Raw genomic sequence first — 9009 nt, forward strand, 5'->3', positions numbered from 1 at the left:
ATTGTTCATAGCAGATTTATTCATATTAACTTCAGATTGGAAACAGCCTAGATGTCCTTCCAAAAACATATTATGCTACAACTAAACCGTCAAATACTACTCAGCAATAAAGAGGAATGAATTGTTGGTGCATGCAGTAACTTGAATGAATCTTCAGAGAATTATGCTGAGTGAAAAAAGCCATTGCCAAAAGGTTAAACACCGTGTGATTTTATTATATAAAATTATTGAAATAACAAATTTATAGAAATGGAAACACAGAAAGTAGATTTAGCAACTGCTTAGGGCTAGGAGTAGGTGAAAATCAGTACTGCTAATTGGTACAAGGTGTCTTTTTGGGGTGAGGAAAATGTTCCAAAATTAGATTGTGGTGGTAGTGGTGGCACAATTTCACAAATATACTAAAAATCACTGAATTGTACCCTTTAAAGGGTGAATTTTATGACATGTGAATTAATCTCATTTTTTTAATGAAACAGAGAAATGATAGTGGCAGAGAGCTGAGTAGAAGAGGTGGAGGTGAAAAATTGGTCATGTTCTGGATATATTTTGAAGATAAAGGTAACATTATTTGCAAATGATTAGATGTCAGACATGAGAAAAAAAAGAGGATACATAAGCAGTGTGGAGGTTTTTGACTTTCACTAAGGTTGGGAAGACTATATAAGAAGCAGGATTTAAGAACAGATGAGAATTACAATATCAAACTTAGGATAAGTTTGAGATGCTTGGTAGACATTCAAGTGGATTTGTTGAATAGATGGGCAGGAAATTGTATATGGCTATAGAGTCCAGAAGAGGTCTGGGTTTAGGCAGAAGATCAAGAGAATAGTTTTGTTCCCATTATGCGTGAAGTGCTGGCTAGATGCCTGTGTTTGTTTCCTATTTCTACTAGAGACAAACGACCACTTAGTGGCATAAACCAAGCAAATTTATTATCTTACAGTTTTGGAAGCCAGAAGTTCGAAATGGATTTCACTGGACTAAAATCAAGGGATTAGTAGGCTATGTTTCTGTCTGTACCCGCTCAAAGAGAATCTGTTTCCTTGCCTTTTTCATCTTCTAGAGGTCACCTGCATTTGGCTTATGGTCCCCTCCTCAACTACCAAAGCTAGCGGCATAGCATCTTCAAATCTCTATCTGACCCTGACATCTGCTTCCACCATCACATCTCCTTCCCTGCTGCTGCTGCTGCTGCTGCTGCTGCTAAGTCACTTCAGTCGTGTCCGACTCTGTGCGACCCCATAGACAGCAGCCCACCAGGCTCCCCCGTCCCTGGGATTCTCCAGGCAAGAACACTGGAGTGGGTTGCCATTTCCTTCTCCAATGCATGAAAGTGAAAAGTGAAAGTGAAGTCGCTCAGTCGTGTCCGACTCTTAGCGACCCCATGGACTGCAGCCTACCAGGCTCCTCCATCCATGGGATTTTCCAGGCAAGAATACTGGAGTGGGTTGCCATTGCCTTCTCCGCCTCCTTCCCTACCCTCCTTTATTTACAAGGACATTTGTGACTACATTGGGCCCACCTGGATAATCCAGGATAATATCTGCTTCTCAAGAAGCATGACTTATTCACATCTGCAAATCCCTTTTGCCACATCAGTGATACATATTCACAGGTTCAACGTACTAGGAAGTAGACACCCTGGGCAGTGGAGTAGGGGGAGGTGCATTATTCTGTCTAGCACAATATCTAAACAGAAGTACTGAATTTGTAGCTAGTTACAGGAATGTAGAGTTCAGAAGGTCCAGACTGGAGAAGTAAATTCGTGAGTTTCAGTATTCATGTGTTATTTAAACTCACACAACTGAATGAGATCCTCAGGGGAAAGAATATACAGTGAAAAATTCCCAGGGCTGAGAGCCTAGGGACTTTCAGTGTTAAGAAGCTGGAGAGATGAGAAGAGGCAAGCAAGGGAATTGAAAAGGCAACTGAAATAGGAGTCACCAAGTGAGTAGGAAAACCAAGAGAAGGTAGTATATTGGAAGCAATGAAAAGAGCATGCTTAAGGAGGAAGGGGTGACCAGCTGACTCAAATATTGCTTTAGGTCAAGCAAGATGAAGACTGAGATTGACTGTTGGATTTGGCAATGTGCAAGTCACTGGTGACCATGAAAGGGCAGTTTTTGTGGAGTAGCAGTTTCAAGACAAAAGGAAATCTTCTGTTTCCAGCTATGATAGAGTAACAGAGATAAAAAATTTACCCTCTGTCCTGAAACAACTAAGAGAGTTGGGAAATATATGAACCATAAAGCAATCTACTCAATGTGAGAAAATATTTGCAAATCATATATCTGAATAAGATGTTATATAAAAAACCCTTACAACTCAATAACAAAATATAACTATTTTAAAATAGGCAAAGGACTTGAATAGACATTTTTCCAAAGAAGACATGCTAATGGCCAACAAGCACACGAACATCACCAATTAGTAAGGAAAATTTAAATCAAAACCACAATAAAATACCACCTCATACCCACCCTACTATCAAAAAACAGAAAATGACAAGTGTTGTCAAGGATGTAGACAAATTGGCACCTTCATGCACTGTTGGTGGGAGTGTAAAATGGTGCAGCCACTATGGAAAACAGTATGTGGTTCCTCAAAAAAGTTAAAAATAGAATTACCATATGATCTAGCAATTCCACTTCTGGATATATACCCAAAAGAATTGAAAGCAGGGTCTCAAAGAGCTATGTGTACACCCATGTTCATAGCAGCATTATTCACAGCAGCCAAAAAGTAAAGGCAACTCAAGTATCCATCAACAGATGAGTGAATAAGCAAAATGTGGTCTATTCATACAATGGAGTATTACTTAGCCTTAAAAAGGGAGGAAATTCTGACACATGCTATCACCTGGAATAACCTTGAGGATATTATGCTAAGCGAAATAAGCCAGCCACAGAAGGACAAATACTGACAAGAAAAGACTCAAATTCATAGAGTCAGAAAGAGAGTAGCAGGGAATGGGGAGTTATTGAAGGGGCATAGAGTTTCAGTTTTGCGAGATAAAAGTTCTCAAGATTGATCCCACAACGTTGTAAACACACTTAACACTATGGAATTATACACTCAAAATTGTTAAGATGGTAACTTTCATGTTATGTATATTTTGACGACAATTAACAATTTAAAAAGGAAAAATATATGTGAAACAATGGTTTTCAAGACACTGAATATCAGGCAACAAAAAACAGCAACCAGAGTGGTAAACAAGGCGAACCCTAGGACTGCCATAGCTTACTACCTCGATAAACTTTGTAGTCCTGGGAGCAAGGAAGGGGAACCCAGGTAGAGTCTAGTGGTTGTCCTGAGTTGAGGACATAAAACTGGGAGTCCAGAGAGACCAGGGTGGCTAAGGATCAGAGGGTAGAACCCCAGGGATGAGAGAGCTACATTGAAAGAGAGCTTCAGAAATTCTAGGGAATCTCTCTTAAACTTTATCTGAGTACCTAGAAGGAAATCAAACTTAAGAGGTGAGGAACTGAACCACTCCCAAATGATGAGTGACAGCAATGCTCAAAATTCGCATTTTATATGTTGTGGAATATAGAATACACCAGAGAAATCATTACCACCATAAATGTAACAAACACATCCATCACCTCCCAAAAGCTCACTGTTGTTGTTGTTTAGTTGCTAAATCATGTCCAAAAAAGTTTGCTGGTGTCCCTTTATAATAATCTCTGCCTGTCACTCCTCTCCATACCCTATCCCATGCCCAGAAAATCACTGATCTCCTTTTGACATGAGAGATTCATTTGCATTTTCCAGAATTTTATATAAATGGAATGAAACAGTACCTTTTGTTTCCTCAGGCATCTTGCACCCAGCATCATTATTGGGAGATTCAACCATGTAGTTGTGTTTATCAATAGCTTGTTCCTTTCTCTTGCTGAGAAGAATTCCACTACATGGGTAAACCACAATTTATTATTTATTCTTTCACTTTTTAATGAATATTTGGGTCATTTCTTGTTTTATTCCAATTACCTGTTTTTTCCTTACAAATAAAACTGATACTAATATTCCTGTAGAAGTCTTTGTGTGAACATATGCTTTCATTTCTCTTGGTTTAGCACCTCATAGTGAAATGATTAAGTAGTATAGTAGGTGCCTGTTTAACATTTTAAGAAACTTCCAAGCTGTTTCCAATGTAGTTATACATTTTACATTCCCACCAGCAATGTATGAGGGTTCCAGTTACTCTATGCCTTTGCCAACACATAGTCACTTGAATTTTAAACATTTTAATAGGTGTGGTGGTATCCCATTGTGATTTTGACTTGCATGTCTCTAATAACTGATATTGACCCTTCCTATGCTTATTTGGCATCCATATACCTTCTTTGGTGAAATGTCTTTTCAAATGTTTTGCTCATTTATTAAAACTTGATTGTTTGGGAACTTCCCTGTTTGTTCAGGGGCTAAGACTCCACACTCCCAATGCAGGGGACCCAGGTTCGATCCCTGGTCAGGGAACTAGATCCTACATGCCACAACTAAAGATCCCCCACAACTAAGACCTGGTGTAGTCAAATTAAAATAAAATAAGTCACCCTGCTTATTTAACTTATATGCCAAGTACATCATGAGAAACGCTGGGCTGGAGGAAGCACAAGCTGGAATCAAGATTGCCGGGAGAAATATCAATAATCCAGATATGCAGATGACACCACCCTTATGGCAGAAAGCAAAGAAGAACTAAAGAGCCTCTTGATGAAAGTGAAAGAGGAGAGTGAAAAAGTTGGCTTAAAGTTCAACACTCAGAAAACTAAGATCATGGCATCCAGTCCCATCACTTCATGGCAAATAGATGGGGAAACAGTGGAAACAGTGGCTGACTTTATTTTTCTGGGCTCCAAAATCACTGCAGATGGTGACTGCAGCCATGAAATTAAAAGACGCTTGCTCCTTGGAAGGAAAGTCATGACCAACCTAGACAGCATACTAAAAAGCAGAGACATTACTTGTCAACAAAGGTCCATCTAGTCAAGGCTATGGTTTTTCCAGTGGTCATGTATGGATGTGAGAGTTGGACTATAAAGAAAGCTGAGTGCCAAAGAACTGATGCTTTTGAACTGTGGTGTTGGAGAAGACTCTTGAGAGTCCCCTTGGACTGCAAGGAGATCCAACCAGTCTATCCTAAAGGAGATCAGTCCTGGGTGTTCATTGGAAGGACTGATGTTGAAGCTGAAACTCCAGTACTTTGGCCACCTGATGGGAAGAGCTGACTCATTTGAAAAGACCCTGATGCTAGGAAAGATTGAGGGCAGAAGGAGAAGAGGACGACAGAGGATGAGATGGTTGGATGGCATCACCAACTCAATGGACACGGGTTTGGGTGGACTCCAGGAGTTGGTGATGGACAGGGAGGCCTGGTGTGCTGCGGTTCATGGGGTCGCAAAGTCGGACATGACTGAGTGACTGAACTGAACTGATCCACTCTTTCCTCTACCATTTATTTAAAAGATCATTCTTTTACCATTAAAATCCTTTTGCACCTTTGTCAAGTGAGCATATATGTCTGGGTCTATTCTAAACTCTCTGTTCTGTACCATTGATCCGTATGTTCACATTTATGATGGAACCACACTGTCTTGATTACTGTGGCTTTATAATAATAAAGTTCAAATAACAGTATAAGGCTTATAACTGAAAAATACAAACAGTCTGCTTTCCAGTCCCTTCCTATTAATCTCCATCCTTCTCCACACCCAAGTCCCACTATCTAGGATCCCACCAAGAGTCACCTCATTAGAACAAAGGACACTCTTATCACCCAGGAAATTCCAAGGGATTTAGGAGCTTTGGGTTGGGAATCAGCGTCAAAGACCAAATATCACAACAAAAGATGTCCTTAGCACTCTTCTTATCACTTAGAAGTTTTAGGAACTCTGTGCCAGGAACTAGGGGAAGAAAGCAATACATTTTTTTTTATTATTTCACATACATCTCATATTTGCTTTACTTTTACCTATTTGTTTCTTTATACTTAAACTGGGACTCCTGGAAGCAATGAAAAGTAGCTTTATATCTACTTTATGTATCTTTATATAGCTTTGGTCTGACAATACTACTTTTTAATTGGTAATTTTAGACTATTTACGTCTCATATAATTATTAATATGACTAGATTTAGATCTACCATCTTGTTATCCGTTTTCCTGTTCTCATCTGTTCTTTGTTCCTCTTTCTGCCTTCTTTAGGATAGAGGATTTTTAACAATTCCACTTATCTCCTTTTTATGGCTTATTATAAAGCAAATTTCATGTTTTATTTTAGTGGTTGCTTTAGGAATTATCATATAAAGAACTTTGCTATTGTTGCTGTTGTTGTTCACTCAGTTGTGTCTGACTCTTTGCGACCCCATGGACTGCAGCACGCCAGGCTTCCCTGTCCTTCACCATCTCCTGGAGCTTGCTCAAACTCATGTCCATTGAGTCGGTGATGCCATCCAACCATCTCGTCCTCTGTCATCCCCTTCTCCTCCTGCCTTCAGTCTTTCCCAGCATCAGGGTCTTTAAAGCATTATATTTCTATTTCTCAAGCTAAGTCAATTTTGCTTTCTCCAGCCCACAGCTTTGGCTCCTATTGGAGAGTGTTTAGTTAGCACTGGGATACCATTATGAAGGTATAAAGTTAGAGAACCAAATGAACTATATAAACCCTGGTCTAGCCATCCTTTCTCTCCGTAAGTCCCCTGAGAGAGATCTAGACATGAGTCAAAGCAGGAAAACAAAGTAATGGTTCATTATTACCTGGGATTTAAGCTTTAAACCCCAGTGCAAACATCAAGTGAGCATGGCCAGAGCACATTAGGTATTTATTTCCTTTTTCCTGGGCTAGAGTCCTAAGTGTCCCTCCACCCCATATGCAAATCCACAGCTCAGAACTTTACCTTTCAAATGACAAATTAAACCATTCCTCTATCCTTTTCTCTGTATTCCAAAACTTGTCAGAAATTCTTCAGAGATAGATTATACTGGGCCAAGCAGTTAGCTCAGTTAAAGCATCATATCACTAAGGCCAGGGTCAGATACTTAATCTTCTTTTTTGGCCCAGTGCCTACTGATCACAGGGAGAAAAAAGGGAGGGTATATGGGTTAAATAGTAGAAACCTACCCTGTTTTGGACAGCACATCTTTAAGAACATGCCTGAGTGATTTGGGATTGGCAATATCCTCTCTATGTAGGAATGACACTGCAATATTTACACATATAACTACATGAAAATGAGCTTGAGTCCTGTCCAGAGGATGCATATGCTAAAGCCACCCTTTAAATGCCAACATAAATACTTTGTGTGTAAGAAACTCCTGTTCAGAGAAAATGCCTCTGGGATCTGAGAAAGAGGCTTGAATTCCCTAAACCAGATTGTTCAAAGTATTGGAATATGCTGTCTTTTCAATAACAAAGGAGCATGACTTTGATCATGATTATTTTCATTATGAATGATTATTTCTATTACACTATCCCTCCAAGGGATGGTACCAAAGGACTTCCTGAATCTTTTAAAATCTATTTCTAGATATCATCAATGAAATGAACACTCAGATTACTTAGATTTCCTAATTAGCTTGGAAGAAGACCTACATTGCCTTTAATGATATTTCTGGATCAGGGAAGCAAATGATATTGCAACAACAGGATAGTATATGTTCTGGCTTAGAATAGTGCTTATTAATTCACAAAATAGAAAAAAAATTTCCTCATAACATCATTAAGTGAGCCCTGAAGGAAGGGACAATACTGATTAATGGCAAGAATGAACATCAGAAAAGTGTTTTCCAAGTGTACCATGAGTTCTAATTGTCCAGTTACCAGTTAAGTCACAAAGAAAGTCTTGGTTTGTAATTTTATGCTGGCATTGTGAATAAAAGTACTACTGCTGATATAACAGCCAATAATGTGTGTTGCAAAGCAGATCAACTATTTAATGTAAAAATTATTATTTCCTGTAGTTCTTCAATGAAAAGTTAGTACACCTTACTTTCTCCATTTAAGGAATCATTCTATTCAGTCTATAAAAATTTATTAATTTTTCTTGATTTTAGAGAACCTAAGGTTCTTCATTGGCCAAAGAGACAATAATTTTTTGAGAGTTTATGGGAGATACTTTCATAAGAGGAGCTCTTTGGATTTAATATAGGGCCTTTTGGTGAGCCACTTAACCTCAGTAAGTCTCCATTTACTCGTCTGAAATGGTAAAATAGAGCTAATAATATAGAGATGACCTAGGTGTGCTAAAATAAGCTTTCATTTGTCCCTCCAGATACTTGCTTGCTGTTTCTTTACCCAACTTTTTGGCCAGGAAGCTAACTTTGTATGGGCTTCATCAATGGGCTTCCTTTATTTCTGGCATCAAGTTGGGTTCATTCGATGGGAATCACAGACAGGATGACAGAGGTCATCAAGAGAATGTGGTCAGGGCTTATTATTCTTTCTAGCTCCCTCCCTACTAGCTTATCCTGAGTTGGCTACATCCTTCTGTCTAGAGTAAGAGTCTCTACCCTTGTGTGATGGCCCTCTCCAAATAGTTACACTTTCTAGTCTCTTCTCTTGCCCATTTAGGTCTAGGGCCCTAGAAGCTTAGGAGTGATAATGGCTACCACCTAAGAGTGCTTCAATATCACTTGTTGGTTTCCCTTTAACCTTATGGCCACACCTATATAAATAGTACCATTATTAATCTTCTCAGTTACTCCAATTGAGTATGTTATTCCTGCTGGCACCATGACTGGATACCTTAGGGCACAGACCGTCTGCAGGACTAAATGAAAGGTCATAATGAAAAATATGAAGCATACACAAACATTAGGTCTTATATCTTTATCAGAAGTCAGGTGTTGAATAATAAAAGTGGCCACTGAAGAAGTTCCAGGTAGCCCTAAAGCATGAGATTAACATGAAATTCAACCAGACTGTAACTAGCCAACTTACAAAAGTTAAGTTGCCAGGGCTGAAGAAACTAATAGGGAGTAAGCAGAAAGACAAACACAT

The sequence above is a fragment of the Odocoileus virginianus genome, unplaced genomic scaffold (assembly GCF_023699985.2).
Source record: "Odocoileus virginianus isolate 20LAN1187 ecotype Illinois unplaced genomic scaffold, Ovbor_1.2 Unplaced_Contig_1, whole genome shotgun sequence".
Lineage (NCBI taxonomy): Eukaryota > Metazoa > Chordata > Mammalia > Artiodactyla > Cervidae > Odocoileus > Odocoileus virginianus.